The sequence below is a fragment of the Oxyura jamaicensis genome, chromosome 7 (genome assembly GCF_011077185.1).
Source record: "Oxyura jamaicensis isolate SHBP4307 breed ruddy duck chromosome 7, BPBGC_Ojam_1.0, whole genome shotgun sequence".
Lineage (NCBI taxonomy): Eukaryota > Metazoa > Chordata > Aves > Anseriformes > Anatidae > Oxyura > Oxyura jamaicensis.
In genome coordinates, this window is record NC_048899.1 from 26018816 (window position 1) to 26044799 (window position 25984).

Here is a 25984-nt window from a genome sequence, read left to right on the forward strand (position 1 = left end):
CTCACTCTTCTACCAGCATGTGACTCTGCCCACTCTTAGAAAATGTAGCTTTCTGCTGACAAGAATAGGGATAGCAAGCTGAAATGGTATATTCATGTTAAGAATAAAGATACTGATGATGATAATTGTAGTAACAATAACAGTATTGTCACAGTCCTGTAACAATACTAAGTTATAGGTATGATATAGCTATAATGAAATTAAGAGGTTAAACTTTTTTTAAAAAAAAAAAAAAATCTGATTTTCACATAAACACAGGCAAATCTAGCTGCTGCTTGGATATCAAAGGCTTAGATTAAAAGTGAAAATAAGCATGCACACATGATTTAATGTGAGAGCATAAGGAGACATGCTCAGATGTAAGCATGCTATGCTCCTCTAGAGTTAATGATCTGGTGACGATGTGGCTAATGTTATCTAGTACCAGCCCATCGCAGCCTGAAGGCAGTCGTATCTCAGATGGAGCCAAACTGTTCCTGGTAGTGGCAGATGGTAAGACACAGGGCACGAGCGTCAGATAACAGCTTGAGAAGTTCAGGCTGGACTTCCCAAAGCTTTTCCTCTAGGGGTGTCCTGCAGTGCTGGAACAGGACATCCCAACAGACTGTGGCACCTTCATCCCTGGGGGTTTTCAAGACTCTACTAGACAAGCCATGGCCAACTCAACGAGGTGTTGATGACAAGCCGCACTGGGGATGGACGCTGGACTGCAGCCCCCTGCAGGTCTCTTCCCCCAGAAAATTTCTAGGGTTCTGGAATTCTACACAAGTGGAATTCAGAAATGTCAGCATTCTGGAAGATCATTCCTAAGGACCCCGTGTCACTGCTTGAAACATTCAGCGTCGACCAATTTTAGAGTGGCTGTTCCAAAGGCCACCTGAACCAAAGTACACGGCAACTGCCAGACTTCCCACTGTGTCCTTTTGCTACAATAGTCTCAGCTTCACGTGAACTAATGTGAGAGAACTTGCACCAAAATGTGCAACTGATGATGAACAAGCTGAAACATGAACTTGAAGTACTACTTCATACACAAAACAAAACCAAAAAACTCACACTGGAGAAACGGTTAAGTTTTAAACAAGATTATCAGCAACTTCTTTCCTTCTGCAAAACAATCTAAATATGGAAAAAAAAAAAAAGCCTAATTTACAAAAGTCCACAATATTTTTTAAAGATAATCAGATGTTTTCTGTCTCAACGTAACTAAAACCAAAAGAGACAGCCTTCTTCACTGGAATGTACTCTGAGCGGATAGATCTAATGCAGAAAGCACGTGCCTCTCTGTGTACAGCACTCATATACAATTTATATATAAGCTTCCTGAATGTTTTCAAATGCACTGAATAACAGGGTGTCATTTTTAAAAATCTCTGTTCAGTTTTCTACTTATTAATATATAATTATGTGCAGGTTTTCCTCTGTATACTTTTGTCTGCGACTAACTGGGACTTGAGGCAATTCTTGTTTCAGAAGTTTTCCAGCTCACCATAAAGCTCAATGCATATAAACTTCAGATCCTGAATCAGACCGCTGAGCATACCTTTCATCACGTCGCATTATTTGGTCTTCATTTAGCTGTCACAAAAACATTTCCTTTCGTCTACAGATTAATTACAGCCTCGTGAGGTTTCAGCACAAATACCTTTGCACATTGGAGCCTCTGCAAAGACACAGTGATTCATGCAGTATCTATGCCTCTGGAAGGGAAAATAAAGCTGAGGCAGGACATGCAAGCTGTGAGTGGATCCGATATCAAAAGAGCCACAGCCTCCCGTGAGCACCCAGCCATACCAACACAAATAAGTTTCTGCACGACTCGTGCAGGATCCACAGCTGAACGCAAACCGCCTCTTTAGTTCAGCACTAAGCTGATTTGGCTACACAGTTCATTCATCGAGGACCAAAGATGACAAGGCAGGAAGCGTCACTCAGTAATGAATTATACACGACACAAAAAAGCCACAGGTGTGGGTTTAGAGGCTGTGCACGCAGCCGCTGCAGCCCTGGATTCCACGTAATCGCCGTAAGTAACTATGGAAAATGGACAGTGGGAAACTCTGTAGAAATGCAGAGAGCGAACCAGTCCAAGAACACATTCCCACTTGTTCAAAGCAGCCAGCCACACCACTTAAACATGTGTCGACTGTATCTGATGCCGACCATGTCAGTATGTTAGGTCTGGACGGCGAAACACAAAGGGCGCGATTCTTCGCGGTGCCGGCGCCGCGCTGCCAGCGAGCTGGATGGGGCTGCTCCCAGCTGCCTGCCCGGTGCCGGCAGAGCTGCAGCAGCTCGTGCACCACCACGGCTGGGGCCTCTGCCTGATGTGGTTCGGGGTGCCCTGAAGCATGGCCAGGTCTCTGCTTTCCTCTGCTTTCTCCTCTGGGGCAAGCAAGGAGGCTTCACCTGCCTCTCAGAGCAATGGGGATTGGAGGGGGAGGGGAAGAAGCAGGAGGATTTTTACAGATTAAAAACCCAAGCATATATAGTACATAAGGCAGAGCTTCCAGTACCTAGAGAAGCAGCAGAGCAGGTCCCAACTTCTCACCAGATCTGGACACAAGCTTCCAAAAAGTCACTTCTCCCTGCCAGGAGCTCCCATAAAACCCTTCCAACCATCCTCTCCCAGCAAGTTCTTCCCATGGTGCAAGCTGAGCTGTTTCACCAGCTGCTATGGGTGTGCATGAGGCCACCTGTGTGGCCCATTAGGGCAACACGGGCTAAGCAAGATCCAGGTGAACTCATTGCTACCATCACTGAGAGCTAAACATATCAGCGAGGCTGACATTCACTCATTTTTTTCTCCTCGAGAGCAAAACATCCTTACCCTGGTAGCAAGTCTGCTCATTCCCCATTCCCACCACGTGAGAAATCTCTCCAAGTGATGACTTGAGCACAAAAAGTTCTCCACAAAAGCCCTCAAAATAAATGCATCCTTGCCCCACACTGTGACCTGCCTAGCTGTTCTCCGAGGCAGTACATTAAGTCCCCTGAAAAACCATGTACGCAGCTGGTCAGACACACAGAGATCTCAAGACCAGCATTTGATGCTTCCTCGGTGACATTCAGTGTGGGTTTTTTCACCCCGCAGTGGAGAAGAGCTTTGTTCTTCGGTGTCAACCTATTTCCCCTCCTCAGGAGAGGTCCATCTGCTGTGTGGGGACCCCATGGCTCCTGGGCAGGTACCCAGCCAGCCCCACCCGGCCACCAGGGATGATCCCAGCAGTATTCTGGCCTCAAAACCACGCAGAACAGCTAGTCCTTTCCAGTGAGATGTCCTTGCCAACAATAATCAACTGGTGTTTTGGAGAAATCACCAAAAGAGATTTATTTTTTTTTGTCTGGCTTTAAATGGCATTAAATATTTGCAGCCCTCTTCAGTAACAAAGGACACAAAGAAAAGGGGAAAAAAAAAAAAGTCTTTGGTTGGTTTTGCTGAATTTGGAAAGGTTCCTGGATCAAAGCTCAAAAAAGCTGCAAGTTTATGGAAGACGCATTAGCAATGCTTAGTGAGGAAAAAGCAGTGAACTGCGTAAGAAAGACGACCGACCAAATCCAGAGGATTTAATCAATGGACAAACTTTGGGAAGAACAATTCACCAGGAGGAAGCATGCTGCCAGCCTTCAGACAGTTCAATGGGAGCCATCCTGAACTCAAACCCAAGGCAGGTCACAGCATGCAAAAGCACCAAAAAGAGAGGAGATATATTTTAATTCATTAGACTGTATTTTACAAGAAGTGGAGCCTCTGGGGAAGCCATTATTCTCATATAGATGTACTCCTGTGAAACAGAAGAAAAAATACCTAGACTCCCTGATGTGAGAGGTCAAACAATTACAATTTCCTTAATTTCATATCCAGTTGGGAAATTAAACAACAGAACTATGAAAGCTTTACACTTCATTTTGAGGAAAGTGGCAATTTAAATTAATTTTTTTAATGCCGAAAGAATTGATGAGTGAGTATGGGAGGGGGCTTTTCCCCAGTGACCTTCCCCACCACCCTTTTTAAACAGTCTTTCTCATTCAATGGAAAAATAAATAAATAAATCCAAGGAACATGAAGTCTTTCACGAAAGACCGATTCCTTTGAGGACAAAGCACAAAGTGTTGCTTCCCATGAACCTGTTTTATTTCATTAATAGTCTTCTCTGCACAGCTCTAGCTTTGTCCACGAAATGCTTTTCAGATGAGGGGTTTTAGTCTCTGTAAAGAAGCAGCACCCATTCCTGATCCTACGAGATATGGGAACAACTTACAGGAAGACATGGGACCATGAGACCCACAGTCCATCTAGCCTTGAGCTACATCTCTCTTCCAGGCCTGCTCCCGTTAATCTCAGTGGAAAGACTCTGTCTCCACCACGACCCCATGAACTGAATTCATGGTCATACTTTTCTGGTTCCTACAACGTCAGAAAAGGTTCCAAGCACTTTGGTAAAGAACTTGCTCAAGGTCCTGCCTTTAGACATAGCTCCTTCTAACCCTGGAGCAGAGTAAGCTCCTGTAACCCAGGATGAACATGGAAGAGAAAGTTGGAGGATATATCAAGAAGCCAACATGGTTGCTGCACTGGCTGCAGTCACAGCATTCCCATAGAGCACTCTGATCAGAAAAGGGCTACAGTTTGGAGTCACACACTCTCAGTGCTACTCCACACACGATATACACAAAACTTGGTGGCAGCAGCCAGCCGGTGAGAGCTACAGCCAGGAGGAACATGTGATTAATAGAAAAACAATCTAACGCTTGACACAGAGCACACAGGCTCAAAGTACTGGACTGCAGGACAAAACAAAAACAGAAAACAAACATTAGCACTTGCAGAGAGACAGGAAAAACAAAAATAGAGTCTGCACATACAGCTGGCCATAAGGGATAAAGATGAGAAAATGAACTGACAAGCTTTCTTACTGTTTCACTCAAAAAAAGAAAAAAAGTGTGTTTTTTATTTTTTATTTTTTCCAGAATTAACCCATACAACACCTACTAGCAGGGCTCAATGGGTACTATTACCCTGAGGCTTGAAAGGTTATTCTTTAAAATGTTACACCTAAAACCAAGAAGGCAGTAGAACTTAGGTTACAGAGCTGCAAACTCTGGCACCCACATGTGACTTTGCAGACATTAAAGATTTTCTAATTAAAGACGAGACCATTTGCAAGACAGACAGTTCCAGCTTACTGGCAAGCCTGCTGGGAGACAGGACTGAACCGCAGCTAAAAGCACGCGGGGAGCAACTCACACGTGGGCTGGAGCAGGACGGTCAGCCTCTGTCCCTGGACACTAGCACAAGTGGGAGGGAGGAAGTCACCAGCTGTAAGCAGTGAAGACCAAAGTAGTTTGTGTCCTGATGCTGCAGGCAATTTAAGAGAAAGCAGCTGTACCTACAGTTACGGGGACGTAGAAACTTCCAGTCAGAGGAGGAAAAACATCAGCCCGCCTTTTGCAGACTGCAAAACTCTTGGTGCACATCTGCTCGGACAGCCCCGGGGACCAGCTCTCCTCCTGGAGCCGCTCGCCAAGCAGCCCACCTCCAGCTGCAGCGTAATGCCAGGGACTGATAAGCAGCAGCGTCTCACTGCAGAAGCAAGACTAAGCGCAGATGACGTAGAGTAAAAATCACTGTGAGGCCAACAGATTTTAAATAAATAAAACCTAAGGGATGGTATTATTTAAGCTGTGTAGTAGCTGGCATGCAGGATTACCTCCAGAGACCTGGTCATCCCAAAATGCAGCCTGTCCCAACAACCAAGGAGGCAGCTTACACGAAGCTAAGCCTGGGATGCTATGATCCCATTTTGTCTCTTTCTCCCATCTTGCCTCCCCTTCTCTTGCATTCACATTAATTCAATTACAATATCAATCAGTTCAGGAAACTGATCCAGCCAAACTCCTGATTCTGTAAAAAAAACAAACAAACAAAAAACCCACAGCAACAACAACAACAAAAAAACACCTTGCAGAGGAAAAGTCCTAAATACGTCTTTTCACATGAGCAGCAGAGATGGGAAATCTTGGTGTAGGTGGATGGGCCAGAAAAGCCCATCCATGTGGCTCCACAAGGCACCTGGGACAACTTTTCAGCCTCTCAGAAGCCAGCATTTGTGCTGGGGGACTTGTGATGGTTTCCAGACAGTGCACGTGGGCTCCAAGTCCCCCCCCAAGTGTCCCTGAGCACATGTGATGTTGACCAAGAGCATCCCCAAGTGCACCAAGTAGGAAAGTCCTCTGCCTCCCAGGAGAGGCCACCGGGGAGCAGCTGGAGTACACCACAGTCAGCAGGAGAAGTGCAAAGCTCAAACCACTCCGTGTTACTCCATTAACCTCTTCTCACAGGCTGTGTGTTTTTTTTTTAAACTATTTTTAAACCACTGAGTACTGGCGTTAACAAAACTGCAAACCGGATAGCGGGACTTTCACATAAAGCTGCACTGCGGGAACGTTTGGGGCCCGTCAGGCACTCCTCCATGGTAGCTGCTCCTTTGGGTACCTTCTTCCCCTCAGCCCAACAGTCCATCTGCGTCATTTCAGGCACTGGCAGTTCCCAGGGAAACTTCTGGTCTTTGAGTAATATAAAATTTAAATTTTAGTTTAAAACTAAACCTATCTAATCCAAGAAATAACAGCTTCTTGGGGAGGCCGTTGAAGTTCTGAATTATTTTTTCCCCCAGTGACAGAAATCCACATCACCTAAACCCATCTCTTCAACATCCCACAAGCAGCCAAGACTGATGCCTAAACTATTAAATATCTAACTGGTTCCTTAGCCACATTAAACTACTGTCCCCTTCAGCTGGGGTCACTGAGACACGTGGACGCGATGGCCCTGCAGGTTGAGCCTCACCATTAACTCCTGGCAGACCCTGTACCAACAATAAAGCTTTAGAAAGCTTTGTTTCTGCACCTGTGAAATAAGGAAATCCACGCTTACTCATCTTTGTTAATATTCTTTTGTTCATGTTTTGTAAATGGTCTTAAAGAGCATTTATCCCACTACGGAGCACTGTGCAAAGCATTAAAAAGTTCCTGCAAAGTACACTGCGTAGGATCCATAAAACAACACCGCTTTTATCTTTCTCTCTGCACACCCTCCATCTCCCGCGTTAGCATAACAAAGAAAATGATGTTTAGGGCATCAAAACAGATTTTTGGAGGGTAAAAGAACAACAGCCAGTGGGCTAAATATGTAGAAGCAGAGTAATCAAAGCAGAGGAAATAGACTGGTGGTGTCTCAAGTAAATCTCAAAGTTTTCCAAACGAAACATTCTTGGAAGCTGATATTCTCGTTCTCCTAAATCACTGCTCATGGCTGAAAATCCTGCTTCCAGAAAACCATTTGGCGGCCCTTTTTGTGCAGCGAGGTATGCAAAGAATAAAAATCCTGCAGCCTGGAGTTTTTATTGTGGTTTCTAAAGAGTTGCACCACAGGAAAATCTCAATGGAAAGTGCAGTTTTCTGTGGCTGACAAAGAATTATTTTTCCATGCACACATGCACAGCGTTTTGCTTGCAGGCTCCGAGTGCAGCAGTCAGGGAGGAGCGACTTTCCCTCCGGACAGCAGGCAGGGTGTGAATGTGGAGTCAGTAACTCACCCACGCGCCGCTCTATTTCCTGGATTTAGTGAGTGGTCTTTGTTGGAGCTGAAAGGCTGCAGCTGGGGTGGAGGATGCAAGTTCACGAGGGGTTATTCAGCTCCAGACAGTCTTCATAAAAGCACAAATAAGTAAGAGCAAACTTTTTTTTTTTTTTTTTTTTTTTTTTTGCCCCCCCCCCCAAGCAATGAACTTCTGAACTTTGTTTTTGTGAGTCAAGATATGACAGGACAGCAGAAGACTGTGAAATTTGCACTTCACTGATCTACGCAGCCCATAATTCATGCAAACACACGCAGAGCACACCAGTTTCTCCATCCTCCTCAGCAAAGATTTAATCCTGGAGCGGGTGGCTGAGGTCTCCTATTACTTAGTTAAGTTCTACAAAACATCCAACTGCATGTCTACTATCTCAGGGAACAACTAATACTTTAAAGCGCCCCGTTTGCATCCAGCCCAGGAACAAAATACATTAGGTGATGTATTATCCTTTCTTTTTTATTATGTACCTTTGCTTCATTGCTAATGAGTGGAACTAAATTGTTCTTACAGCTGCGAGTAAATTCACACAGGGGTGAGTTTTATAACAGGGAAAGCTCTAAAATACTGAGGTCACAAAGCAGAAAGGGAATAACTCAGACTTTTATGGTTTATTGGCTACCTGCTGATGACTGCTTGGGCACCTCTGTTTAGCTCCTATCCGAATGGTGACCCTCAGAGCAGCCTTGTGTTCACAAGGTTTTGGTCACTGAGCTCCGCTCCATCAAGGCTCCAAACCTTAATGGCTTTACACAACCTTATTAGCAGCGTGCTAATACATCGCATAGGCACCGACGTGCACACGACGGTGGTCAGGAGCCTCCTGTCACAAGAGACTTCCAGTGGAAAATGTCAGGTTGTCCAAACTGGAAACGTCTGCGGTTGAGCATCAGTTTGAGCTAACCGCTGGCAGGGTGGGTCAGAAATCTGCCTAATTTCTCGCCAGCTGTCTGGGCAGACAGATGAAGCCTTCAGCTTTTGCCATTCCCAGGCAGCCCCACCTCATGGGCTGCCTTTTGCAGCTGGGAGCCCGGATGCCCTTCCCGGGGTGCTGGCAGGAGCAGAAAGCTTGTGAGCTCCACGAGTCCAAGCTTAAGACTGAGCTTGGGGAGGAAAGGGGGGGAGAACGGGGGATTAAGCCCCCTGCTCTGAGAGTCAGGGCAGACAGCTGCTCTCTCTCATTTTGGAATCATCAGCTACAACCAGTTCTTTTTTTTTTCCTTCCAGAGCAAAAAAACGTATGGAATTTCCTTTCCATGAGACACTTTAAGAGCTTTGTTGGGAAACAGAGTGAATTTTCACAAAATATTTCCCCCAAAAGCAGAAATGTCAGTTAGCACCAGCTCCAATTATATGACAATTCCTTTCTCGTCAGACAACCAAATTTGAGATCCATCATATCCTTGAGCAACTCCCTCTAAAACCTTTTTTTTTTGCCCCCCTTAGCCAAACACACAAGCTTCCAAAGACTGAAGAATCCTGCATGCGAACTGCCTGGAGAGAAGGTGGTGATTCATAGCACAAGGGAAATGTGTGATAAAGCAGAGTAGCTTATCCCAGCTGTTGAAAGGGTTGTGTAGAAATCCATGCAGTGCTAAGATGCCAGGTTTCCATTTTCTCCAGATATTCAAAGGGAGAGATGAAATCTTTGCATCGTGCCAAATTGTAGCCCAACTGGAATGTGTGCTGTTGTTTTGACAAACTGCAGCTTACTAGAGAAAACTTAATTTTCACATCATAAAGTTTCCTTAAGCTGGCTTCAGGCTTCATACTTGCAAAACCTCAGCTAGAAAAATGTTATTCAAAACCAGGAAAGTTTAGGGACACCAGCATAATTCAGCATCTGAACCGCATCTCCGCAATCTCAAGCCTGGTTCGGCAGCTCTCAATCATCCCAATCACTCACGCTTGTGGTCTCCCGGAGTCCCACACTGCTTTTCAGTGCACATTAAATACATACAGCTAAGTCCTGGCAGCTTGTCCCTTCTCTCCCCACTCATCCATGCTGCCTTACCACGGTTATCAGGATCTATAGGTAGAGCACATAACAAACGAGGAATTTCTGAGAAAAATCAGGGGAGGAGCAATTCAGGACACAGGCACTGGTTGGTTACTAATTATTTCACCTTCATTTCTACATTTTCAAGGAAACTTTACACTGGTAAAAGACCCCAGCCTGGCAGCTCTGGAAGTCATTTGCAGACACGTCCATACAGTGAATGAAGCACGTTAGACACCTCCAGGCTGGGGCTGTCCAAACCAGCACAGCGAGCACTAAGCTGCATGACCTTTCTGGTGAGGCCACTCGGTCCCTGTCAGGACACCTCCTTATTGCTTACTTATCTGATGCTAACTTAGAGGTGCTGGAGCTGCGCTTCATGATGCAGCCCAGTGGAGCACAGCTCCAGCGCTGCCCTTTCCTCGTGGCCCTCGCAAGAGATGAAGACACAGCTCAGAGTCATGGCCAATCAGTTTCCCATACTGTCAGAGAAAAATGACAAGAAATAATTCATCCAGGCTGGACATACTGCAAAGACAGCCGATTTTTCTGGACATTCCAATAAATCCTGTATAATTTGTTCTGCATTAGAAAACAGCATTCTGCAAAGCTGGCAGGTGGCCAAGACCTTAAGACATTTGTGCCTCCAAGTTCTGCAGGTGGGACGCGGATGGGGACCATCACTCACCGAGACACACCGGTCTCAAAGGAGACTTGACGCACACAGCACTTTGTGACAGTGGTCCCATTCCTGGGAAGGGAGTCAAGGGTCCCAGTTTCCAAACACTGTCACCGGGAGTCCTGAGCATACATTCATCTGTGATTCAGTTTCTTAACATTTGCATCTGGTATAATAAAGCTCAGGCTTGCCTTTTTTTTTTTTTTTTTTTTTTAAAGTACTTTGAGAGGTATGGGTGGAAAGTACTTGTATGAGTATTGATGGGTAGGGCAAACAGCCATTAGTTATCACAGCCTTCAGTCACTACTGATACGGATTTGTTGTGAAATGAGTACATAACAAGGGAAAAGTTTCCATCACCTATGGCGGGTGCTACCTCCTCATTTTTTTTAAATGGATGTGCAAAGTAAGTGTGTGAATTATGTATCTCCAAGGATCAGCTAGTTCATATATAGCCTATGGCAGCTAACAATAAATAAGGTATTAACTTTTGCCAAGGAAAATAACTGTGAAAAGAGGCTGATATAATTTTTTCCTGGGAAAACAGAACACAAAAATGACTGAGAACCATGTTAGCACCCAACAAAACAGAAAGCAATAACAAACTGTAACAAGTCAGGGCACTTCCTACTCTAACAGGTAAATAAAATAAATGTCTGTTGACACAATGCACCTTATGACAGAATAACTCTTCCATAGCTTATTTATTCCTTTTTAAAACCAAGGTTGGCCTCTGACAGATCTTGCGGAGAGACATCTTATTTATACGTAAACAACAAATAGGCACTGTTAGTATACGCTGCAAGTATAGAAGGCCTAAATCCACTCGAGGACTGCTTAAACTCAAAACCAAAGGAAGCAGGCAGCGCAAGCTGGCAGTTTTATATCGACTCACAAGGACAGAGCACTACAGAGCACCAGCGGTGTTTGGAATCCTGAAGCCATCCTTTGAATCCGGGGAATTTCTCCTGTTTAAAGCTTACATCTGTGCAGACCAAACGAAAGAGCTTTCTTTGAAAGCTGGAATAGGTTTCACCAAAAGCCAAATGCGCGTTATAAACATTTACTCTCACAGGCTCTCAGTGCCAGGCAGAGGAGGAGGAATTGCAGGAGATAAAAGCGGGGAATTACTATGAGAGAAATGGAGGATAAAGGCACAAGAAAAGAACCAAGACAGCAAAGAAACTGTGTAACCCTCCAATACAATTAGCTAAAATCTCTCCAGCCTTTAAACACTGCTAAAGAAAGTAACATCTTTCGAGTCAGAATAATCTGCTTTCACTGTGTGGCTTCCGTGCACACACATTTATGTGTTTTCCCATATGGTGGAAGAAAAAGAAAGGTGTGTGCCCTGCACTTGGGCTGACTCCCTCAGTTTGGCCTTCTCTTCATTTCCTGCCAGAAGGTGGGTTTTGGTGCTGGTCTGTCCTTCTGAGAGTCAGGCAGCAAAACATCTGTTTCATGGTAGAAGGAGAGCAGGAAAGGCCATAGACATCTGAAACTCTTTTGCAGTTGCTATGGGGAAATGTAAGAAGATAAACTACTACTTTATTAATCAAATATCCACACAGGTCCAACATTGTTAGCAAATTAATCCTTTCACTGCACAAGCCGGCTCTAGACTTTTCATTGCCCTCAGCAGATAAGGAAGGAGGGCAGCTTTTTTTTTCTTTCATTTACAGATAAAAGCACACTTACTGAGCCCCACAGCCCGCCATGCCGCCCAGCTCAGCTCTGGCACGGTAGGTCCCTGGGAGCCCCATTCCTGTGGCTTCTGCTGTGATGGCCTGGCCTCCTGCCACCTCACCAGCCCCTCAGCTGCAGGTTACTGACCCACAGCAACAAGGTGGAAACACTCAAATGGCCCAGGTCACAACCCAGGCCTGCTGTGGAGGATTAGCTCTAAAGCACCAGCTGGGGTACTGGGTGGTACAGACACACCTGGCAAGGGGGTGGAGGAGGACAGAGAGCTGTAGGCACACGTCTGCATATGGGAAGGTCACCCCAAGACCTCCGTCACCAAAGAAAGTGTCCTGGACTGCTGCAGTGACACCCAAACTCACTGGAGATTCATGAGGTGCCCTTTTCCATAGGCTCTTGTTCACAACTCCAAATGCTTTCTTCTGCGTTCTCTATGCCATGGCTTTGCAATGACATTTTTCGCTAATTAGATTTGGAGGAATTTGCAAAAGAAGTTGAAAGAAACCTGACCACCTTTGCCCCGTCCTCTTCATGGGGGCTGTATGGCTGGAAAGCCTGTCTTGCAAATTGGTAGGGTCCAAATCTACCAACAGATGTGAAAGAGTATCAGGGATCAAACTCCAGAAAGTAACACCAATGTCTCCTGTAAATGCTACTAGCGACCTCCAGCTACATAATTTAAACTCCTTTTTAAAGTGGTCTCAGCAGTAAGGTAGGGAAAATTATTGACACTCCTGTACAGGAGGGAAAACAAACACTTTTTTAAAAAATAATTCTGGAGTCATACTGACATAAATGATTTACTTCTGCTGAATGGAAACCACTTAGATTAAGGTGGCAAACTTGAGGCAGCTTAGTGGTTATGCTGCTCTCCTGAGACAAGGGGTCCTGAGCACACATCCACCCTTGATCTGGATGTGAAAAGTGGCTCAAAGCAGAGCTCTCCTCTCCAGAAATGCACTCTCACCACAGCCCTCAGCGATGGGAGGGGCTGCAATGAAGACACAATTATTCTGACATTTCCCCCCCCACAAAATTCCCTACGAAAAGCATTCACCAAATTAATCCAGCTCTGAGTAGACCAAAACTGCATTTTTCAGCAAAGAAAATATTCGTCCCCATCCAGAGGAGAATTAAATCCTTCAGTGGTTCTTTCTTCCCACAGGCTGAGAAAGGATATAACTCTGAAATTTCCCTGAAGCATACAGACACAGACCTCTTCAGGGACAGCACGAGCAATACAAAACACATTTACGAACAATTATAAGACACTTTCAGCTCTTGTCTCATTTATGCTCTGAGCATGCCAATGCTTTAAAGTTTTGTCCTCCCTCTCCAACAGAATAGCTGTGTTGCCAGTGTATGCTAAGTGCTACAGCTGCATTTGGTTCTCTAATTACATGAATCTCTACCATCTTCCCTATGCTGAAGATAAACTACCATTTTAGTTGAGACTCTCTAACTTGATTTACACAGCTAGTTACCTAATTTTCTAATTTAGCCCTTCAAGATAAGGGAAAGCAAGATGCATTCAGGAGAGTCACTCTGAGGCACTCCTCAGTGACTGGGGACGACATTTTTAAATGACACACAATGCAGTATGTTCTGCTAGCAGGCAAGCTATCCTTTGACCTTAGTTTGCATTTCAAGTGAAGTGAAAAGCAGGAGAAGAAATGGGAGTTTTTAAAGAAAAAGTTAAGGTACGGTATTGTAGGTTTGTAAAAGACCATAGACTTATGAGCATCCATGGGATCTTATTTGTCCTGATTACTTTGAAGTAAAGTGGAAGATTTTTATTTTTATACAGAGGTGCAGTATAATAACATTGATGTCAATTCCAGAGACTGGAACTGAACAACCCCCCAAATGGTAACAGTACAATGCCTACATGGGGAGAAGTGCAAGAGGAAAGAGGAGGTCCTGAGCAAAGAGTGGACACTACCAACATGACCCAACTTGCTATGCCAGCGGGGCCATCTGGGCTGAGCTGTGGCTTGAGGAGCTGCTCAGGCTCTCCTCCCCTGCTGCAATTTCAAGAGCTGCATGATATCAAGATGCAATATCAAGATGCAATATCAAGACATGGTGCATGTCTGGAGGGCCACAGTGATTTCAGTGTACGGCTTGCACATCTCAGCGTCTAATAAATAAAAACCAAAAGGCATTATTTGAAACTGCCCTTAAAATAGACTGTGAAAAACTCTGGCTTCTTAATAAACAGGGTTGTGCCCTAAGTAGTGAGCAATAGGACTACTGCTGGAAGAGCAACCCACGGCCTAATACATCACACTGTCAAAAAGCTTCTCCCATTATTCAACTGAAATTTGCCTTCTCTTAAATTTCATCCCATTACTTCTAGTTACACCCCATTGTACCACTCTAAATAATTCTTCATAGCCTTGGTGTTTACACCCTTCAGATATTTGTAGATTTATATCTCAACCACCCCATTTGTCATCCTTTAGCCAAGTTATCCATATTCAGCTCTTTTGGTCTTCTCTCATAAGTCAATCCCTCAAGCTCTCTTGTTACTTTTTTTCCCCTGAACTCCCTCCAATTTGTCAATCTCTGTTGTAAGGGAGTGAAGCAGACCTGAATGCATTACACTTGCTGTGGTTACGAGTGCTATGTTGTGAGTCCCTGCTGCCTCCTCACTAAGGGACAAACACCCAAACCCTCTTTGGGTCTTTTTAGGTTACCAAAAGCAGCAAATTTACAGCCTTCTCACACTCAGCCATTGATGCCCTCGGACCCTGGAACCTTGGTTGATGCTTCCTCATAGGTTTCTTCTCCTCTGCTAATTTCCACAGACAGTCTAGGGTATTTTTCTTACTTGAATCCTAGTTTGAAATGCTGTGCTAATGCTTGCATGCTCTCCACAAGTCACCTGGTAACTTCACCAAATGCCAAGTCCGCCTGCCATACTGGTCCCAGACTCACACAAGGATTTCTGTATCCACCCAGGAGGCCACACTAGATCTCTCTCACCATCATTTCCAGTTGCCTCCTAGGTGTCACCATACAGCATTTCTACACACCAGCTCTTCCATCAGAAACTTTCAACCCACCAGGAAGGGGAAGACCACACCAGGGCCTTCCCACCTACACACTGGCTGGGGTTAATACCTCTGCACTAAGCCAAATACTTTGCTTTTGAAAACACCCTGGATGGTCACAGAAAGCACAGCACCCTGCAGAAGCCCAGCGCAAATGAAGCACAAACAGATGACATTCCTCCAACACCTGCATCTCCATAAAGCCGCTGCTGTTATTCCCTGCCTGTGAACACATCCCACTGCACATTTCCTCCAGCAAAATCATCTGGACAAATAAGAGGAGAATTGCTGAAAATAGCTGATGGGAGTAAAACCACAACTGAACCGACTCCCGGCTGTGCAAGCACAAGCCTCACAGCCGGACGAAGGCCGTGGAGAATAATCCTGGAGAGCAGAGCCCAGCTGGGGAGGCACCAAAGCCCAAAGCCCACTCTGGTGACAAGGGCAGGCCCCTTGGAGGGAGGTCAAAGTCACAGATAACTTCAAACAGAAGAGCTGCCCTCCAACGTTTCCAGCTGTACACTCTCCTGGCTACCACTGGCCTGTCAGAAAGGAGACTGTGGCCACCAAGCGCTTTCCAGTCTGTGGTACATTGTCTGGGCCGTCCCCAGTTTGAGATGATAGCCTGAAAATCGTCAGTTTGGACTTAGGGTAGATGGGCGGTCGCTGCTTTTCAACATGCTCACTCTACCCCTATTAACGCCGTGTCTTCACCACAGGACTTTTAAAGAGAAAAGCTATTTCGTGTAGCTATTAAAAATAGGGATTTTTCTAATTTTAACTTCCTCTCAGCATCTAAAACCGCCGAGTTATAGTGTTGCAGACAACCATCTAATGGGAACTAGACACACTATTACAGGCATGAATGATTCAGTCTGCTGTTAAGATAAAAATTACATACATGCTCACATTATCATAAGCCCAGCTTTGTACAGAAAACAACAAAGCAAAAGTCTACGAAAACTGTGACAGACACTTAGGTACTGAAGCCATGGCAGAGACGCTATCAAAGCCAGGTGGGACCTATTAGCTCCAGCTCATGGCTTCTCTCCCTAAAGCAGAAAAGTACAGTGAGGAAGGACAAAAGCTGACCCCTCAGGGAACAGCTAAAAAAAGCATCCAAAAACACACAGCAAGCTCTGGCAAGAAGTTTGCATTTGCCATCACTTAAATTAACAGCAAAGGAATCCCCAGGAGGGAGGAAATTTGGACTCTGTCCAACATGCAAGTGTGCTGTGTGAGGAGCTGTGGGGGAAAGAGCCACACGCAAGCACTGTGGATTCAGAGGAAACCAACACACACACCTCCGGCACCCCCGAGCCCTTTGAAAGGGCAGGAGCACAACAGCTATTTACTGGGCTTGACTGTGTCACCAGGTGTCAGGTGGTAAGTTTATTGCAGGTGACCTGAAACAGATTTGCTGCTGCTGTTGTCAGTCAGCAGTTGGCCATACGCTATCTTCAGAACACGAAGGGCTCAAAAAACAAGTTATCTTAAAACTTCTCAAGAGTCTAAGAACACTAAGATTACCTAAGATATTGCAGCTGGTGATATAACTAACGTAACACTGCGAGCTGTTCTCTTGCTATCTTACCTACGGGAGCTGCTTTTGGCCCTTCCACGATGTGCAGATCACAGGGACTTCCAGAAGAATCAAGTGTCCAGTCGGCATCCTTTTAGCTTATGACAGGAGGGATGGCTGCTCTACACCTCCGTAATGGCCTAAAGAGCGATGACATATTCTGGATGAAGTCCTTCTAAAACACCTTAACAGATGTGTTTTTCTCCACAAAACTCATTACTAAGTTAAGAAGTAATTCAGCCATGTAAATTTAACTTAAGCTAGTAAATCTAATAACATCATTCTAAAAGCAATAAAATGTTCAGACCTTAATCCTTTTAATTCACTGTTTATCCCCTTGGCACCTAGACTATTTTTATTCCAGTCACTTTTGCCGTAATAAAAAGTTAATAAAAGAACGCAAGTTGTCCAACGGGTTGCAGAACTAATGAAAACTGGTTCCCTACAGGTTTGGTGTCTTATGTCCCTTCTTTCCCCAACAGTATTTACCCCAGGCCCCAGCAGGCTATCTGGGAGCCTGTCTCTTTGGGTCTTCTTCATGTCCCTGAACTCCACGGGAGCCAAAAGGCAGCACATGCTGTGGCTGGCTGCGAGCTAAATGTGCTTTTGCTCTAGCTGCAGGTCTTGCAGAGCTTTCAAGCCTCTTCCTCTACAGGGCAATAGCTGCTTCACTGAAGATCGGTGACTTTAAGGCAAAGATCTCCCTTAGAAAACAGCCTTAAAGATCTATGATCTCCCCACATGACAATGCAGTAGTTCCGTCTTCTCTGATAATCCATGCTGGCGTTGCTAATAACCAGAGCTGCAACACGTGTATGTCCCACAAGTTCCCTGGAAGATAAGATGAGGTTTGCAGACTACAGGAAAGGTTCTCTCAGATAAGGAAAGGGCAGGGAAAGCAATGCTTTCTGAGAAACCCCACTGGAAATCACCAAAGTTACAACCACCTCTTTCATAAATCAAGGAGATCTGGTTCAAACAGCTTCTCATGTGCCCCCGTGACAACACCACAGAAGAAAGGACTGTCACAGCAATGCAAGTCCCAAACCTGTTAGAGATTTCTAGTTTATAGCAATTATCTCGAACAGCCCCTGCATACTGGTATGCAAACAAGCTACGCTGCAGAGCACGAATATCACTTTTGGTTTTTACAGGGCTGCAGGGTAGGCAGCCATTCTGTGCTAGCACAAGCTCTGGATGGTTTCAAAGCATAGCTCCTTGTCTAACATATTAGCACAAGCAGCTCACAGGGGTTCACAACAACGTGCATGAGGCTGGAGGAAGGCCCTCTAAGCCACACGATCTCACAAAGCAGTCATCGCTCACGAGCTTTTTGTTATGAACCTGTGGTACAAACAGCAGCTGTGCTCCCTTGATGAGGGTGTTGGAGCTGCAACACTTACCTGTATTTCCAAAGGACTAAGTCAAGCTGCCCTCTTGCATGTGCCTATCATGTGAAAACATTTGGTCGCCCTTTCTCCTGTGTCTAGAAAACCACATTAGTTGCTGACTTGGGGCTTCATGCCGTGGCACTGCAAACTTGCTCTAAATGCCCCACACAACACCTGTACCCGCAGCAGCCCTGGGGAGCAGGGAGGAGAGGGCAACCTGCAGTGCTGCACCTGAGAGTCTCCTCAAGGAGTAGAGGTGTTTGGAAACTGCATCTCTGGGGTTTCTCCAGTAGATGAGACAGAATCACCGCTGTTAGGGGCTCCAGAGAGATCAAAACCAGCCCGTGAGGTAGGAGGGGTAGGTTAACGTTAACAGCAGCTGACTCCTCATCCAACTTGCCTGTCAGATGTAGGTGAGCAGCAGTTTTCGTCTCTGACTCCTCGTCTTAAAACTGTATCTCTGAGGACTCTGGATGCAAGAAATTTCAAAATCATCCACAAGCTCTCCAAAGGAAGGTAAGGTGATTTGGCTGTCAGCAGGCAGGAATCTTTTCTTGAGATTCCTTCAAGTTACTGGTGAGGGCAACCAGTGCCACCTGACTGCACATTTAGAAAACTGTACCCTGGCAGAAGCTAACATGCTTCTTTAAATACATCTTTTATTCACTAGGACAAAGACTGCCCTATCTCCAGTTACAGCCCAAATTCCTCCCTAGGTTTTCTCAGTGAGCAGCACTAGCCTGAGATCAAGCAGTGTTAGAGCCTTCCTGCAATCAACACAACTCAGTCCTGAACAGAAAAATGTCACTTAAAAACTATCAAGTTGTTTTGTGAGGAGAAGCACCAATTACTCCTGCTTTCTCAAGGTTTTCTGTTGCCTCTTTACCTCTATACCATACGGCCCTCCCACCTCACTGTAGCACAATCTCTCCCTTGCTCTCCAGAAGTCTTCCCTGCAATATCCCCACAGGGAGATGGGGATCTTCATCTTCCTCCCCACAGACACAGGCTAAATACCTCGGCTTGGCAGGACATGGCACTTGCTGTCCATTGGGCTGATGAGCCCAGCGCTGGCACTTGCCGTGTCCCACCAGTATTTCTGCCACCGCAAAACACCTGGCTCCCGTGCGCAGTTTGAGCCCCCAGTAAACCTGAGGCAGTGGTGAGGACAGAGGTCCCAGTCACAGCAGGACTCATCAGATTGATCCGTCAGAGACACGGCCAAGTGGAAACCCTGCACTGGGGTGGGACGGTGCCAGGTTTCTTTCTGAACACTGTACACCTCATCATTCAAACATCGCATTCACAGTTACACCTAAATGTGAAACATGAACTTTCTATCCTTGTCCAGATTTCAGAGAAAGCTAATAAATCATTCCTTTCTACAGGAGGGAGAACTCCAAGCCTGACACCCAAGACTCCGGCTGTGATCCAGCCTTTCAATGTGGATTCAAATCTAGGATTTTAGATGAATAAATATGGGGACTCATCCGGTCCCTGGTACACCTGGAAGCTAGGACAGCAGTTGGTGCACCTAGCACTAAAGATCTCTGGCTGGCAGGAGCATCACCTACAACAACTGGGCTCCAAAAGCAGCTGGATTCAGGAGCTTGTAGAACATTCCTCAAGTGCTTAGAAAAAAAAAAAAAAAAAAAAAGAGAAAAAAAATGAAGAATAGAAGGAGTATATATAAAATACAATGAATTTTCAGCAGAGGTCTAGAACATACCTACAGCTAGCACATGTAGGCGTGTATGTATGATCTTTTGTATCAGCTGCCCCTGACTTCCTAGCCTCACCAGCTTGTATTTTGTGTTAGTTTATTTTCCCAACAGTTCCTTGCCTATCAGAAATGTGATCTGAAGTCCTGGACCAACTCAAATGCCCTTTTCTGCAGAAATCCAAGCAGCTGTGCTTTTTTGGTGTGCCAAACTTAGCAGAGATGTCGAGCAAAAGCGCTGGCTGCCTCCTGCTTCTGCTGAAATCAGGGGCAGGCCTTCTGTGGCCAGCAGCCCCGGGGAGCTGCCACAACGTGAAGCATCCTTCACCGCCCACAGCAGCCTCAGCACCGGGCTGCAGTCCTCACCTCTTCTTCTGCCACCCCGACCGTGGCACCGCAGGCAGCAGGAGGAGCAGTGTCCCACTGCCAAAGGCAGCACAAACATGGTATTACCTTGCTTTTACCAGATATTACCATTTTTTCCTATTAGCGGGTTTATTTACCGTGGTATAACCAGGTAAAACCTGGTTAAAACCCAGGTGTCTGATGGGTGGCCATACTCTGATCTCTCTCCTGTAGGAAAGCTCTGTATCGCTGTGGGACAGGGGGACAGCAAGGATGTTTTAGAGACAAATTCCCTGGGAACTGCCCGCATGATGGGAGGGCACCCAAGGGTCCTGGATTAATTTTTCTGGTGGCTTTCAGTTGACTTCTTGCAAGCTCACAGTAAACTGCTTAACCTTGTAGACAATAAAGCGAGATGCCAGCATTTTCAGCTCATACTATTCATACTATGCTCTAATCTAGTTTGCATGTCCAGTCCTGTCATTAGCTGGAGGAAACATTAATCCAAGACAGTAGAAAAGGAGGAGTAAAAAAAAATTGTTTCTGGAAACACGGTAATTCTAATGGCAAGCATTTGTTATCTAGACCCACAGCTGAGTTAAACTGAAACATATTATATTCCTCACCAAAAAAAAAGTTTTAGCCATATGTTTAATGATTTGTGAGCTCTTGATCCTAACACGCAACATAAGCTGCAATATCAGTGTCAAAAGTGCCTGATTTAAAGCACGAGAGGCAGAGTTACGTTAAGTCAAGTCAAAATCACTGCTGTGAGTTCGCAGGCAGAGACCTTCCCAGGGAGTGACAGGTACGGGGTAACCGAGCCCCCAGTCTGCATGGGAGGGGAGGAAGAAGAAAGTTTATTCCATTAAAAGTTATTCTGTGAGGTTGACGAGGGAGAAGACTATATAGCTGGGGGGAGGGCTGAGACAGCTAAAGAATAACACATGGTATGCTTTCAAAACATACAGCAACATGTGACATTCGTCTGCAAGTCTGGCGCGGAGGAGCCTGTGGTCTGGCAGCAGTGAGAATTTCTGCTTTTTATTTCTGAAATCATCGCAGGCATTTGAACTGAAACCCCCACCTAATGGTCTGGAGGGAAGAACATAAAATCAGATTTTACGTACCGTACTCTCAGTCAGCCATTGTTCTCAGCGGATTTTATCCTCCAACTCAGTTCCCACATCACTGAAGTGATGCTGTCTCTTTAAAACACAACGCGGTGCCGTGCCAAAGCCTGCAATAAGAATCACTGGCACCAAAACAGTCAAAGCACAGAGCTTAATTCTCCACTTAATAAGACAATTAAAGAAGAGTATTTGGATACAGCAGTCTGCAAGTACCAACACAGAGCACTGATGTCTCCAAAGGCATGTTGATCTGAAGGCTTTATCATAAAGCATCTGTCGCAACCAGATGCCATCAACACCTCAGAAAAGTGGGAAATAAAATGGGTTAATGCAGCCGTGATGCACACAAAGCTTTGCACTGTCCAAGTATCCGCTTCCGAGCGTTTTAGAGGGTGCATGATAAAGCAACCTCATGCAAAAATGCACGTCCACTGAAATAAACTAAAATACACATACACAGCTGCCTAAAAAAAAAAAAATCTTGAAGAAATAACCTGAAGTAGAACGGAGTGAAAAGTGCTGTGTGTTTGGTATCTTCACTGCCATAACTGTAGGAAGCTTTTCAGGAAGGCTGTTTTTTCTTTTTGCTGTGATGAATGCCTTAATATACAGGGATGAATTGAGGTAGACAGATAAATACGGACAGAAACGATTGCTCATTTGGAGGCTCTTGACCATATCTGCCTCTAAGTTTCCAATCAAATAATTCTCAAGTGTTGTCTCTTAGCAGGCTTCATCCTGCAGATCTGAACCAAAGCTAGAGCAAAAGATAACTGCAGCGATATAAGAACTAATTAGTCACTTGATTAGCTGGCGAGAAGACAGGGCACTGCAGTTCTGTGGCCTAAAAATGCCACCAATGACCTTAAAACTCCATCTCAAGGGTGTCCAGAAGTCTATAACCTCCAAGGAGAGGAAGAAAAGGATGATGCCTAAGATCCATTAGCTCACAGGAGATGTCGAAACAGCGGAGAGGCTGAGCTGAGGAGAGGTGTGCCACTTGAAGCAGGCAGCCAGCCAAAGAGCACCTTCAGCCCTGCACTTTGTCTGAACTACTGCACCAGCAGCTCGGCGGTCCAGCATGCTCAGGAGATGCACAGGCCTCATCCTAGCAGCTGACAATATGTAGCACGAAGAAAATTAAAACGCCAACCCACAACTGGCCGGCCCTCATTGCAGGAAGCATAAAATCCAGCCATCGCCATGGTGCGCGTGGCAGCCCCTCAGCTGCACCACGCCAGGAGAGAGAAGCTGAGGAAGGGATGGAAAAGTCACTTTGAAGAGCACATCTTGAGCAGCCAACTCTGTCACCTGCTCTCCATGGAGATGAGGTGCTGGTGAACCCCCTCAGCCTGCTGGTTATTCCGTCGGCAGCGACAGGGAGGTGGGAACTGGAGTGAAGCCAGCAGGTCCCCCTTAGGCTGCAAACTTGCTTCTTCAACAAGAAAGGGGGACACCAAGATGGCCAGGGCTATGAGTCCCACATCATTACACGTCCCCTCCTTCAGCCTGACAGCTGGAGCATGCCAGCATCGGACTGTGCCCAATGCACTACAACTCCCAGCCTACTCTGAGGCACATCAGCCAGTGGTGGGGAGACACGCCTGGCCTAAAAGGATCCAGCCCAGAAGGGGCAGCAGAGCATGGTGCTGGCTCACCACCAGCAGGGTCCCCCAGGAAAGCCCTGCTCACCTCTCATCCTCAGTGCCTTGGATGGCATCTCACTCTTGGGTATCTCTACCCTGAGAACAGATGAAAGGAAGATTGCCTTGGCAAAGATCCCCCTGCCAGCTGCATCTCTGGAATGCCCTCTGGAAAGGAAAGGAGGAGGATCCTTCACCTCGCGTACTCCTGGCGAGTGGCACAGCCTCCATCCCCATCCCCTCGAGGCAGATCCAGACCTGCCATTTGCCGCCCAGACTTCCCCATGTGCTTTGTCCCACACTGATGAACTCACCTCCAGCACCGCTGAATTTCTCAGAATCAGTCCTACACACATTTTAAATTCTAGCAAGCCCTGCCAGATGCCTAGGAATAAAATCCTGGAGAAAGAACATTTTTTTAAATAGAAAATAGAGGCTAAGGTGCTGCAGTACTGTCGTTCATTAGGTGCAAGCTTTGCTGAGAAGATACATCCACAGTATGTGCAAGGGCTTCCTCCTTCATTCCCTTTTCTTTAAAAGTAACTGGGGAAAAGACCCCAACTATACACAAAGGCCAAAAAATTAGCCATGGTCAAGTAACGCACATACTACGCTCAGCTCTATATTCTACTAAAGTTTTGAGAAGGGAAGACCAAATTTAGAAGTACAGTTACTATAGTCTACAAAGGACTTTTAGATATCCAAGTCTGACTTATTGTGAATTGGAACAAAATCCCAAAATGCTGAAATGTTCCCTAAAGGGAATTTTAAATCAACCATTTGGAGCCTACTGAAAAATCAACTGCAGGGCTATCACATTCCCTACAATTTCATAATTCTAAATAGAAAATTATTTCAACAGAAAACCTGCACTTAATTTTAAAATACTGATTTTTTAACACCATCAGAAAAATCCCCAGTCTCTCTTTTTCCGCCTGTTTTTGACAAATATGACCTGATTTTGCAAGAGATTTTAGTGTTGATGATTCCAGATATTGGAATATGATTCCATCAACAAGCCCTAGTCAGGAAATACCAAAGCTGTGGTTGCCAAAGCAACATAATTAACTTGATCACGGTATGTACACTGTGCACCACTTCCCAAAAGGCCCTTTAACACCCAACTAAACCCTTCTGGAATGGCGCATCAAGGTTTATTTCTCCTCTAAGTTCTCCAAGAAGAGGCCCAGCAAAAGGAGATGTTGTGAGAAGCGTCGGAAGCCACGCAGCACCCTGTGCCCTGCCCATGGTCCCATGGGTGCAGGCGATCGAGGACCAATTCTTGCCCCAATCCTACCCAGAGGATTAGTGGGTGTAGCAGTCATGGAGACCCACAGTCCTGTTGAGTGAAGCAAACACCTTTCGAAACACATCACTTTTAATTCACCCACATTAGCAAATTTATCAGGTTTGGCTCTCTTATGGCATAATCAGTGAAATTCTTACTACCTGGGCAGGGTGGACCAGGTGTTGACGTGAAGCCTTGACCCTGGGGCCACAGACCTCAAAACCTGAATATGCTGTCACTAACTCAACACATACAATGTATCAAATATAAGCCCCTGTCTGATCATTTGGAAAATATATATATATAGAAAAAAATTGAGTGATGGGCTTTCAGCCTGTCATCAGACCACAGTGACCTCAATTTTTTTGAGAAATAAAGTCAAAATCTATTCTTATCTTCAGAGATTCAAGATGTATTTATGTGTCAAACTTTTTCCCCCTTGTCCTTAGCCTTTGGGAAGCGCACTAAGAATGATATCAAAGCCTGAAAACCCTGCGATCACATTCACATTCACCTCTGACCTGGGATGCCTATAGCTCTCACCAGCTCCTCGGCTCATCCTCAGCCTACGGTGCAGACTGCAGACCCAGGAGCAGCTTGCAGCGAGCCTTCCAGGATCAAATAAAGGCCACTTTGCATAGGAAAACCATACAAATCTGCCTTTTTTTTTTTTTTTTTTTTTTTTTTTTCTTTTTAGGGCCAAAAGAAATAACTTCACTTTGGCAGTTTTCTGCTTCTTGATATCCTTGAAAGATGTTTTACCAGTATCTTCCTCTCTCTTACATGCAAATATTCTCTTTGAAATGTCTTGGTAACATCTACAGGAATAATATGCCGAATGCGAACACTGATTGATTCTTTCTTAGCCATCAAATGTGCTTACACAGCAACTACACCCAGCAAATGCAAACAAATCTCACATTTCACGTTTAAAAATATGAACATGCTGTGTTTTTTTTACTCAAACATAATGAATGAGCTTAAATATTACAACTTGAAATTATTAAGTAAATCATGGCACCTGTAAAGCTTCCATTTGCATAACATTAATTCATGATGGCATGTAAAACAAATTCATCACTCTTACTATATTGTAGTCTGATTTATGTTGGAATTCGAAAAAATAAAAATCATGGGCACAAAATTATGTTGACAAGAAGTACGTGCTCTTTGAAGCCCAAGGTGTGGGTTTTTTTCTGCTGTTGTTAGTCTTGTTTTTTTTTTTTTTTTTTAAAAAAAAAAAAGCATCAAAACAACTAAATTATGTGAAAGAGGGCTGGAGAAAGCATCTTTAAAAATGAGTAACACACCAGCATCACACATACACGCTCTCCCGTTATTAATGTCAAGCATGGTGAAGATACTCTAGAAAATCATTACCATTCATAGCGACTAACAGCCATTAAATTTCAATCAATTCAACTTAACACAAGTGTACTTCAGTAGCCCTTACAGTTCCTTATAGAGGTGGCTCAGAAAGTCCTGTCTGACTTATTGCATTGTTCACTGCACAAAGAGGCATTGCTAAGGATTGCTCTGAAAAGGCGCTATCTTGGTGTTGGGAACTGATGCTCTTTTAACACCATAGCCATCAACAGACTTTGCATTTAAGCAAGCTTGATAAAAGGGACTCTAATAAGACTCCATGGGTTAGTATGAAGGGAGAAATATACTGATTTTTAGCTAGGGATGTTGTTTTCCTAGCTGAAAAGAGATTTGGTGGGAAGTTTTCAAGTTTTTTTCAAAGCCTTTTAGTAGCTAAATCAAACCATTTAGCACAGTGCCAGACAACTTCCAGGTGATCCCCTTG

At 45.1% G+C, this 25984-nt stretch overlaps 1 protein-coding gene across 5 annotated transcripts in view; it reads right to left on the minus strand.

Annotated features, from left to right (window-relative positions):
- The window catches only part of GLI2 (GLI family zinc finger 2), a 192290-nt gene that overhangs the window by 156055 nt on the left and 10251 nt on the right, over positions 1-25984 (minus strand). For 2 of the 5 annotated variants that reach the window (XM_035331956.1, XM_035331953.1), the window contains exon 1: positions 2517-2629. The exons of the other annotated variants lie outside the window; for them this stretch is intronic. The gene's annotated coding sequence lies outside the window, so the exon portion shown is untranslated. Of the gene's footprint in view, positions 1-2516; positions 2630-25984 lie in introns of those variants that run through there. 5 annotated transcript variants of the gene reach the window in all.